The 12,539-nt window shown below is 27.9% G+C and overlaps 1 protein-coding gene across 1 annotated transcript in view; it reads left to right on the top strand.

Annotated features, from left to right (window-relative positions):
- The window catches only part of LOC143085522 (uncharacterized), a 169,973-nt gene that overhangs the window by 88,934 nt on the left and 68,500 nt on the right, over nucleotides 1-12,539 (top strand). The gene's annotated exons all lie outside the window — the stretch shown is intronic.

Here is a 12,539-nt window from a genome sequence, read left to right as displayed (position 1 = left end):
GGAAACAGCAATCGAATAAGGAAATGAAAATCGAATAAGGAAATAGAAACCGAATAAGGAAATAGAAACCGAAAAAGGAAATGAATATTGAAAAAGGAAAAAGAAACCGTATAAGGAAATGGAAATTGAATAAGGAAATGAAAATCCAATAAGGAAATAGAAACCGAATAAGGAAATGAAAATTGAATAAGGAAAAAGAAATCAAATAAGGAAACAGAAACCGAATAAGGAAATAGAAACGAAAAAGGAAATGAATATTGAAAAAGGAAAAAGAAACTGAATAAGGAAATGAAAATCGAATAAGGAACTAGAAACCGAATAAGGAAATCGAAACCGAATAAGGAAATAGAAACCCAATAAGGAAATAGAATCCGATTCAGGGAATAGAAACCGAAAAAGGAAATGAATATGAAAAAGGAAATAAAAATCGAATAAGGAAAAAGAAATTGAATAAGGAAACGAAAAAAATGAGGAAAAAAAAATTTGAGAAAAAAAATTGAGGAAAAAAAATTGAGGAAAAAAAATTTGAGAAAAAAAAAATTTTGAGGAAAAAAAGTTTGAGGAAAAAAAAAATTTGAGGAAAAAAAAAAATTTTGAGGAAAAAAAAATTTTGAGGAAAAAAAATTTTGAAGCAAAAAAAAATTTAGTTTGGACTTGTAATATTTTTCAAAATTGAATATCGAAATAGGAAAAAGGAAGCGAATAAGGAAATGGAAATCGAATAAGGAAATGAAAAACCAATAAGGAAATAGAAACCGAATAAGGAAATAGAACCGAATAAGGAAATAGAAACCGAATAAGGAAACAGCAATCGAATAAGGAAATGAAAATTGAATAAGGAAATAGAAACCGAATAAGGAAATAGAAACCGAAAAAGGAAATGAATATTGAAAAAGGAAAAAGAAACCGAATAAGGAAATGGAAATCGAATAAGGAAATGGAAATCGAATAAGGAAATGAAAATCCAATAAGGAAATAGAAACCGAAAAAGGAAATGAATATTGAAAAAGGAAAAAGAAACCGAATAAGGAAATGAAAATCGAATAAGGAACTAGAAACCGAATAAGGAAATCGAAACCGAATAAGGAAATAGAAACCCAATAAGGAAATAGAAACTAAATAAGGAAATAGAAACCAAAAAAGGAAATGAATATTGAAAAAGGAAAAAGAAACCGAATAAGGAAAAAGAAACCGAATAAGGAAATAGAAACCGAATAAAGAAAATAGAAACTGAATAAGGAAATAGAAACCGAAAAAGGAAATGAATATTGAAAAAGGAAAAAGAAACCGAATAAGGAAATGAAAATTGAATAAGGAACTAGAAAGCGAATAAGGAAATGAAAATTGAATAAGGAAAAAGAAATCAAATAAGGAAACAGAAACCGAATAAGGAAATAGAAACGAAAAAGGAAATGAATATTGAAAAAGGAAAAAGAAACCGAATATAAAAATGAAAATCGAATAAGGAACTAGAAACCGAATAAGGAAATCAAAACCGAATAAGGAAATAGAAACCCAATAAGGAAATAGAATCCGATTCAGGGAATAGAAACCGAAAAAGGAAATGAATATGAAAAAGGAAATAAAAATCGAATAAGGAAAAAGAAATTGAATAAGGAAACGAAAAAAATGAGGAAAAAAAAAATTTGAGAAAAAAAAAATTTTGAGGAAAAAAAATTTGAGGAAAAAAAAAATTTGAGGAAAAAAAAAAATTTTGAGGAAAAAAAATTTTTGAGGAAAAAAAATTTTGAGGAAAAAAAAATTTTGAGGAAAAAAAATTTTGAAGCAAAAAAAAATTTAGTTTGGACTTGTAATATTTTTCAAAATTGAATATCGAAATAGGAAAAAGGAACCGAATAAGGAAATGGAAATCGAATAAGGAAATGGAAATCGAATAAGGAAATGAAAATCATATAAGGAAATAGAAACCGAATAAGGAAATAGAACCGAATAAGGAAATAGAAACCGAATAAGGAAACAGCAATCGAATAAGGAAATGAAAATCGAATAAGGAAATAGAAACCGAATAAGGAAATAGAAACCGAAAAAGGAAATGAATATTGAAAAAGGAAAAAGAAACCGAATAAGGAAATGGAAATCGAATAAGGAAATGGAAATCGAATAAGGAAATGAAAATCCAATAAGGAAATAGAAACCGAATAAGGAAATAGAAACCGAAAAAGGAAATGAATATTGAAAAAGGAAAAAGAAACCGAATAAGGAAATGAAAATCGAATATGGAACTAGAAACCGAATAAGGAAATCGAAACCGAATAAGGAAATAGAAACCCAATAAGGAAATAGAAACTAAATAAGGAAATAGAAACCGAAAAAGGAAATGAATATTGAAAAAGGAAAAAGAAACCGAATAAGGAAAAAGAAACCGAATAAGGAAATAGAAACCGAATAAGGAAATAGAAACTGAATAAGGAAATAGAAACCCAAAAAGGAAATGAATATTGAAAAAGGAAAAAGAAACCGAATAAGGAAATGAAAATTGAATAAGGAACTAGAAACCGAATAAGGAAATGAAAATTGAATAAGGAAATAGAAATCAAATAAGGAAACAGAAACCGAATAAGGAAATAGAAACGAAAAAGGAAATGAATATTGAAAAAGGAAAAAGAAACTGAATAAGGAAATGAAAATCGAATAAGGAACTAGAAACCGAATAAGGAAATCGAAACCGAATAAGGAAATAGAAACCCAATAAGGAAATAGAATCCGATTCAGGGAATAGAAACCGAAAAAGGAAATGAATATGAAAAAGGAAATAAAAATCGAATAAGGAAAAAGAAATTGAATAAGGAAACGAAAAAAATGAGGAAAAAAAAAATTTGAGAAAAAAAATTTGAGGAAAAAAAATTTTGAGGAAAAAAAATTTGAGAAAAAAAAAATTTTGAGGAAAAAAAATTTGAGGAAAAAAAAAATTTGAGGAAAAAAAAAATTTGAGGAAAAAAAAAAATTTTGAGGAAAAAAAAAATTTGAGGAAAAAAAATTTTGAGGAAAAAAAAATTTTGAGGAAAAAAATTTTGAAGCAAAAAAAAATTTAGTTTGGACTTGTACTATTTTTCAAAATTGAATATCGAAATAGGAAAAAGGAACCGAATAAGGAAATGAAAAATGGAATAAGGAAATGGAAATCGAATAAGGAAATGAAAATCCAATAAGGAAATAGAAACCAAATAAGGAAATAGAACCGAATAAGGAAATAGAAACCGAATAAGGAAACAGCAATCGAATAAGGAAATGAAAATCGAATAAGGAAAAAGAAACCAAATAAGGAAATAGAAACCGAAAAAGGAAATGAATATTGAAAAAGGAAAAAGAAACCGAATAAGGAAATGGAAATCGAATAAGGAAATGGAAATCGAATAAGGAAATGAAAATCCAATAAGGAAATAGAAACCGAATAAGGAAATAGAAACCGAAAAAGGAAATGAATATTGAAAAAGGAAAAAGAAACCGAATAAGGAAATGAAAATCGAATAAGGAACTAGAAACCGAATAAGGAAATCGAAACCGAATAAGGAAATAGAAACCCAATAAGGAAATAGAAACTAAATAAGGAAATAGAAACCGAAAAAGGAAATGAATATTGAAAAAGAAAAAAGAAACCGAATAAGGAAAAAGAAACCGAATAAGGAAATAGAAACCGAATAAGGAAATAGAAACTGAATAAGGAAATAGAAACCGAAAAAGGAAATGAATATTGAAAAAGGAAAAAGAAACCGTATAAGGAAATGGAAGTTGAATAAGGAAATGAAAATCCAATAAGAAAATAGAAACCGAATAAGGAAATGAAAATTGAATAAGGAAAAAGAAATCAAATAAGGAAACAGAAACCGAATAAGGAAATAGAAACGAAAAAGGAAATGAATATTGAAAAAGGAAAAAGAAACCGAATAAGGAAATGAAAATCGAATAAGGAACTAGAAACCGAATAAGGAAATCGAAACCGAATAAGGAAATAGAAACCCAATAAGGAAATAGAATCCGATTCAGGGAATAGAAACCGAAAAAGGAAATGAATATGAAAAAGGAAATAAAAATCGAATAAGGAAAAAGAAATTGAATAAGGAAACGAAAAAAAATGAGGAAAAAAAAATTTGAGAAAAAAAATTTGAGGAAAAAAAATTTTGAGGAAAAAAAATTTGAGAAAAAAAAAATTTTGAGGAAAAAAAATTTGAGGAAAAAAAAAATTTGAGAAAAAAAAAATTTTGAGGAAAAAAAATTTGAGGAAAAAAAAATTTGAGAAAAAAAAAATTTTGAGGAAAAAAATTTTGAGGAAAAAAAATTTGAGGAAAAAAAAAATTTGAGGAAAAAAATTTTGAGGAAAAAAATTTTGAGGAAAAATAATTTTGAGGAAAAAAAAATTTTGAGGAAAAAAAGTTTTGAAGCAAAAAAAAATTTAGTTTGGACTTGTAATATTTTTCAAAATTTGAATATCGAAAAAGGAAAAAGGAAAAAGGAACCAACTTGTGTCTGAGACACAAGTTGGTTCCTTTTTCCTTTTTCCTTTTTCGATATTCAAATTTTGAAAAATATTACAAGTCCAAACTAAATTTTTTTTTGCTTCAAAACTTTTTTTCCTCAAAATTTTTTTTTCCTCAAAATTATTTTTCCTCAAAATTTTTTTTTCCTCAAAATTTTTTTCCTCAAAATTTTTTTTTTCTCAAAATTTTTTTTTCCTCAAATTTTTTTTCCTCAAAATTTTTTTCCTCAAAATTTTTTTTTTCTCAAATTTTTTTTTTCCTCAAATTTTTTTTTCCTCAAATTTTTTTTCCTCAAAATTTTTTTTTTCTCAAATTTTTTTCCTCAAAATTTTTTTTCCTCAAATTTTTTTTCTCAAATTTTTTTTTTTCCTCAGTTTTTTTCGTTTCCTTATTCAATTTCTTTTTCCTTATTCGATTTTTATTTCCTTTTTCATATTCATTTCCTTTTTCGGTTTCTATTCCCTGAATCGGATTCTATTTCCTTATTGGGTTTCTATTTCCTTATTCGGTTTCGATTTCCTTATTCGGTTTCTAGTTCCTTATTCGATTTTCATTTCCTTATTCGGTTTCTTTTTCCTTTTTCAATATTCATTTCCTTTTTCGTTTCTATTTCCTTATTCGGTTTCTGTTTCCTTATTTGACTTCTTTTTCCTTATTCAATTTTCATTTCCTTATTCGGTTTCTATTTCCTTATTGGATTTTCATTTCCTTATTCAATTTCCATTTCCTTATACGGTTTCTTTTTCCTTTTTCAATATTCATTTCCTTTTTCGGTTCTATTTCCTTATTCAGTTTCTATTTCCTTATTGGGTTTCTATTTCCTTATTCGGTTTCTTTTTCCTTATTCGGTTTCTTTTTCCTTTTTCAATATTCATTTTCTTTTTCGGTTTCTATTTCCTTATTCAGTTTCTATTTCCTTATTCGGTTTCTATTTCCTTATTCGGTTTCTTTTTCCTTATTCGGTTTCTTTTTCCTTTTTCAATATTCATTTCCTTTTTCGGTTTCTATTTCCTTATTTAGTTTCTATTTCCTTATTGGGTTTCTATTTCCTTATTCGGTTTCGATTTCCTTATTCGGTTTCTAGTTCCTTATTCGATTTTCATTTCCTTATTCGGTTTCTTTTTCCTTTTTCAATATTCATTTCCTTTTTCGGTTTCTATTTCCTTATTCGGTTTCTATTTCCTTATTGGATTTTCATTTCCTTATTCGATTCCCATTTCCTTATTCGATTTCCATTTCCTTATTCGGTTTCTTTTTCCTTTTTCATTATTCATTTCCTTTTTTGGTTTCTATTTCCTTATTCGGTTTCTATTTCCTTATTCGATTTTCATTTCCTTATTCGATTGCTGTTTCCTTATTCGGTTTCTATTTCCTTATTCGGTTTCTATTTCCTTATTCGGTTTCTATTTCCTTATTGGATTTTCATTTCCTTATTCGATTTCCATTTCCTTATTCGATTTCCATTTCCTTATTGGGTTCCTTTTTCCTATTTCGATATTCAATTTTGAAAAATATTACAAGTCCAAACTTTTTTTGCCCCAAAATTTTTTTTCCTCAAAATTTTTTTTTCCTCAAAATTTTTTTTCCTCAAAATTTTTTTTTCATCAAAATTTTTTTCCTCAAATTTTTTTTTTTCTCAAATTTTTTTTTCCTCAAATTTTTTTTCTCAAATTTTTTTTTTCCTCATTTTTTTTCGTTTCATTATTCAATTTCTTTTTCCTTTTTCGATTTTTATTTCCTTTTTCATATTCATTTCCTTTTTCGGTTTCTATTCCCTGAATCGGATTCTATTTTCTTATTGGGTTTCTATTTCCTTATTCGGTTTCGATTTCCTTATTCGGTTTCTAGTTCCTTATTCGATTTTCATTTCCTTATTCGGTTTCTTTTTCCTTTTTCAATATTCATTTCCTTTTTCGTTTCTATTTCCTTATTCGGTTTCTGTTTCCTTATTTGATTTCTTTTTCCTTATTCAATTTTCATTTCCGTATTCGGTTTCTATTTCCTTATTGGATTTTCATTTCCTTATTCAATTTCCATTTCCTTATACGGTTTCTTTTTCCTTTTTCAATATTCATTTCCTTTTTCGGTTTCTATTTCCTTATTCAGTTTCTATTTCCTTATTCGGTTTCTATTTCCTTATTCGGTTTCTTTTTCCTTATTCGGTTTCTTTTTCCTTTTTCAATATTCATTTCCTTTTTCGGTTTCTATTTCCTTATTCAGTTTCTATTTCCTTATTCGGTTTCTATTTCCTTATTCGGTTTCTTTTTCCTTATTCGTTTTCTTTTTCCTTTTTCAATATTCATTTCCTTTTTCGGTTTCTATTTCCTTATTTAGTTTCTATTTCCTTATTGGGTTTCTATTTCCTTATTCGGTTTCGATTTCCTTATTCGGTTTCTAGTTCCTTATTCGATTTTCATTTCCTTATTCGGTTTCTTTTTCCTTTTTCAATATTCATTACCTTTTTCGGTTTCTATTTCCTTATTCGGTTTCTATTTCCTTATTGGATTTTCATTTCCTTATTCGATTTCCATTTCCTTATTAGATTTCTATTTCCTTATTCGGTTTCTTTTTCCTTTTTCAATATACATTTCCTTTTTCGGTTTCTATTTCCTTATTCGGTTTCTATTTCCTTATTCGATTTTCATTTCCTTATTCGATTGCTGTTTCCTTATTCGGTTTCTATTTCCTTATTCGGTTCTATTTCCTTATTCGGTTTCTATTTCCTTATTGGATTTTCATTTCCTTATTCGATTTCCATTTCCTTATTCGATTTCCATTTCCTTATTCGGTTTCTTTTTCCTTATTCGGTTTCTTTTTCCTTTTTCAATATTCATTTCCTTTTTCGGTTTCTATTTCCTTATTCAGTTTCTATTTCCTTATTCGGTTTCTATTTCATTATTCGTTTTCTTTTTCCTTATTCGGTTTCTTTTTCCTTTTTCAATATTCATTTCCTTTTTCGGTTTCTATTTCCTTATTTAGTTTCTATTTCCTTATTGGGTTTCTATTTCCTTATTCGGTTTCGATTTCCTTATTCGGTTTCTAGTTCCTTATTTGATTTTCATTTCCTTATTCGGTTTCTTTTTCCTTTTTCAATATTCATTTCCTTTTTCGGTTTCTATTTCCTTATTCGGTTTCTATTTCCTTATTGGATTTTCATTTCCTTATTCGATTCCCATTTCCTTATTCGATTTCCATTTCCTTATTCGGTTTCTTTTTCCTTTTTCATTATTCATTTCCTTTTTTGGTTTCTATTTCCTTATTCGGTTTCTATTTCCTTATTCGATTTTCATTTCTTTTTCGATTGCTGTTTCCTTATTCGGTTTCTATTTCCTTATTCGGTTTCTATTTCCTTATTCGGTTTCTATTTCCTTATTGGATTTTCATTTCCTTATTCGATTTCCATTTCCTTATTCGATTTCCATTTCCTTATTGGGTTCCTTTTTCCTATTTCGATATTCAATTTTGAAAAATATTACAAGTCCAAACTTTTTTTGCCCCAAAATTTTTTTTCCTCAAAATTTTTTTTTCCTCAAAATTTTTTTTCCTCAAAATTTTTTTTTCCTCAAAATTTTTTTCCTCAAATTTTTTTTTTTCTCAAATTTTTTTTTCCTCAAATTATTTTTTTCCTCAAATTTTTTTTCCTCAAAATTTTTTTTTTCTCAAATTTTTTTTCCTCAAAATTTTTTTCCTCAAATTTTTTTTCTCAAATTTTTTTTTTTCCTCATTTTTTTTCGTTCCTTATTCAATTTCTTTTTCCTTATTCGATTTTTATTTCCTTTTTCATATTCATTTCGTTTTTCGGTTTCTATTCCCTGAATCGGATTCTATTTCCTTATTGGGTTTCTATTTCCTTATTCGGTTTCGATTTCCTTATTCGGTTTCTAGTTCCTTATTCGATTTTCATTTCCTTATTCGGTTTCTTTTTCCTTTTTCAATATTCATTTCCTTTTTCGTTTCTATTTCCTTATTCGGTTTCTGTTTCCTTATTTGATTTCTTTTTCCTTATTCAATTTTCATTTCCTTATTCAGTTTCTATTTCCTTATTGGATTTTCATTTCCTTATTCAATTTCCATTTCCTTATACGGTTTCTTTTTCCTTTTTCAATATTCATTTCCTTTTTCGGTTCTATTTCCTTATTCAGTTTCTATTTCCTTATTCGGTTTCTATTTCCTTATTCGGTTTCTTTTTCCTTATTCGGTTTCTTTTTCCTTTTTCAATATTCACTTTCTTTTTCGGTTTCTATTTCCTTATTCAGTTTCTATTTCCTTATTCGGTTTCTATTTCCTTATTCGGTTTCTTTTTCCTTATTCGGTTTTTTTTCCTTTTTCAATATTCATTTCCTTTTTCGGTTTCTATTTCCTTATTTAGTTTCTATTTCCTTATTGGGTTTCTATTTCCTTATTCGGTTTTGATTTCCTTATTCGGTTTCTAGTTCCTTATTCGATTTTCATTTCCTTATTCGGTTTCTTTTTCCTTTTTCAATATTCATTACCTTTTTCGGTTTCTATTTCCTTATTCGGTTTCTATTTCCTTATTGGATTTTCATTTCCTTATTCGATTTCCATTTCCTTATTCGATTTCCATTTCCTTATTGGGTTCCTTTTTCCTATTTCGATATTCAATTTTGAAAAATATTACAAGTCCAAACTTTTTTTGCCCCAAAATTTTTTTTCCTCAAAATTTTTTTTTCCTCAAAATTTTTTTTCCTCAAAATTTTTTTTTCATCAAATTTTTTTTCCTCAAATTTTTTTTTTTCTCAAATTTTTTTTTCCTCAAATTTTTTTTTCCTCAAATTTTTTTTCTAATTTTTTTTTTTCCTCATTTTTTTTCGTTTCATTATTCAATTTCTTTTTCCTTATTCGATTTTATTTCCTTTTTCATATTCATTTCCTTTTTCGGTTTCTATTTTCTTATTGGGTTTCTATTTCCTTATTCGGTTTCGATTTCCTTATTCGGTTTCTAGTTCCTTATTGGATTTTCATTTCCTTATTCGGTTTCTTTTTCCTTTTTCAATATTCATTTCCTTTTTCGTTTCTATTTCCTTATTCGGTTTCTATTTCCTTATTTGATTTTCATTTCCTTATTCGATTTCCATTTCCTTATTCGATTTCCATTTTTTTATTCGGTTTCTTTTTCCTTTTTCAATATTCATTTCCTTTTTCGGTTTCTATTTCCTTATTCGGTTTCTATTTCCTTATTCGATTTTCATTTCCTTATTCGATTGCTGTTTCCTTATTCGGTTTCTATTTTCTTATTCGGTTCTATTTCCTTATTCGGTTTCTATTTCCTTATTGGATTTTCATTTCCTTATTCGATTTCCATTTCCTTATTTGATTTCCATTTCCTTATTCGATTTCCATTTCCTTATTCGGTTTCTTTTTCCTTTTTCAATATTCATTTCCTTTTTCGGTTTCTATTTCCTTATTCGGTTTCTATTTCCTTATTCGATTTTCATTTCCTTATTCGATTGCTGTTTCCGTATTCGGTTTCTATTTCCTTATTCGGTTTCTATTTCCTTATTGGATTTTTATTTCCTTATTCGATTTCCATTTCCTTATTTGGTTCCTTTTTCCTATTTCGAAATTCAATTTTGAAAAATATTACAAGTCCAAACTAAATTTTTTTTTTTGCTTCAAAATTTTTTTTCCTCAAAATTTTTTTTTCCTCAAATTTTTTTTCCTCAATATTTTTTTCTTGAAACTTTTTTCCTCAAAAAGTTTTTCAAATTTTTTTTTCGTTTCCTTATTCGTTTTCTTTTTCATTTTTCGATTATCATTTCCGTATTCGGTTTCTTTTTCCTTATTCGATTTTCATTTCCTTATTCGGTTTCTATTTCCTTATTCAGTTTCTATTTCCTGATTGGATTTTCAATACCTTATTTGATTTCCATTTCCTTATTTGGTTTCATTTTCCTTTTTCTATTTCTATTTCTATTTCCTTATTCTGTTTCTTTTTCCTTATTTAGTTTCTATTTCCTTTCTTGATTTTCATTTCCTTTTTCCATTTTCATTTCCTTATTCGGTTTCCCTTTTCCTTTTTTAGTTTCTCTCATCATGCTGAACACTGCCAACCTGCCAGAGTTTGCCCAAACTAATGATTTTTAATATTTTGGTGAAAAACTGTTATTTGACCCCTCTGTTCTATTTTTAGTAATGGTTGCCATGTTTTTTTTACGGATAACAATTTGAAGCATACAGTTTGTGCAGCATACCCTAGGAAATAGACCTGCTAAGATTGATCAAAATCCATTCAGTGGTTTCAGAGGAGAAGATGTTTGACAAATTCTTTACGCAATGACTGATGACCACAGACACCAAGTAATGGCAAAAGCTTACATTTCCTTTGGGAAGGCGAGCTTAAATGCTTAGAATTGAAAACTGGTTTTATTTTTTAAATGTATAGGGTAATAAATGCATGTAACAACCACATTTTAGCAAGAAGCGTGGAACCACATTTATTTCTATATTGCAACAAATCTAACAAACTTGTACTTCATTATCGATTCTTTCTAATGACAGTTTTAAACAAGGAGTTTGAAGACTTCCTAAATTGTATTGTATTGTTTACTTGATATTGCATGTGTATTCAGCATAAAAACATTTTATTTGCTTTTTAGTACTAGTTGTTATTTCGATTTTAGCGTCCCTGATGAATAGTAATCTTGCCGTAGATGAAACACGCATCTGGTTTACCCATTATTAGCGCGGTATCAAATTTTACCAAACAATTCAATAAAAACAAAATCCTTTTGTATGATGTCATCAATTTATTTAGTACCAAGACCATAACAAATAAACTGTAGTCAAGTATAAGTACTAAAACACTACTTTAGTATTCATAGTAAGGTTCCAGTCATAAATTATATGCAGCAATTCTGCATGTACAATAACAGTTTTTTAAACACTGATATAGTTCTACAAGAGTGCACACACTGAAATGTCTCGCCTTCTATACTAATCATTTGCTATATATGTCTCTGATATTATGTTGATAGTCCTAAGTATAAAGCTTTATTACAACTGTCTCATAAACTTAACATTAACCAAGATAACTAAACAAAGACCAATGAACCATGAAAATGAGGTCAAGGTCAGATGAACCATGCCAGGCAGACATGTACAGCTAACAATGCTTCTATACAACATATATAGTTGACCTATTACTTATAGTTTAAGAAAAATAGACCAAAACACAAAAAATTAACACTGTGCAATGAACCGTGAAAATGAGGTCATGGTCAAAAGAAACCTGCGCTACTGACATAAAGATCATAAAATATTTCCATACACCAAATATAGTTGACCTATGGCATATAGTATTAGATAAATAGACCAAAACTCAAAAACTTAACTTTGACCACTGAACCATGAAAATGAGGTCAAGGTCACATGACATCTGCCCGCTAGACATGTACACCTTACAATCATTCCATACAACAAATATAGTAGACCTATTGCATATAGTATGAAAAAAACAGACCAAAACACAAAAATTCAACTATAACCACTGAACCATGAAAATGAGGTCAAGGTCACATGACATCTGCCCGCTAGACATGTACACCTTACAATCATTCCATACAACAAATACAGTAGACCTATTGCATATAGTATGAAAAAAAACAGACCAAAACACAAAAATTTAACTATAACCACTGAACCATGAAAATGAGGTCAAGGTCAGATGACACCTACCAGTTGGACATGTACACCTTACAGTCCTTCCATACACCGAATATACAAGCCCTATTGCTTATAGTATCTGAGATACGGACTTGACCACCAAAACTTAACCTTGTTCACTGATCCATGAAATGAGGTTGAGGTCAAGTGAAAACTGTCTGACAGACATGAGGACCTTGCAAGGTACGCACATATCAAATATAGTTATCCTATTACTTATAATAAGAGAGAATTCAACATTACAAAAAATCTGAACTTTTTTTTCAAGTGGTCACTGAATCATGAAAATGAGGTCAAGGACATTGGACATGTGACTGAAGGAAACTTCGTAACAAGAGGCATCTATATACAAAGTATGAA

Source organism: Mytilus galloprovincialis, chromosome 8, assembly GCF_965363235.1.
Source record: "Mytilus galloprovincialis chromosome 8, xbMytGall1.hap1.1, whole genome shotgun sequence".
In the NCBI taxonomy this organism is placed as follows: Eukaryota; Metazoa; Mollusca; class Bivalvia; order Mytilida; family Mytilidae; genus Mytilus; species Mytilus galloprovincialis.
Note: the sequence above shows the minus strand (reverse complement) of the source record. Positions and strands in the feature narration are given on the sequence as shown.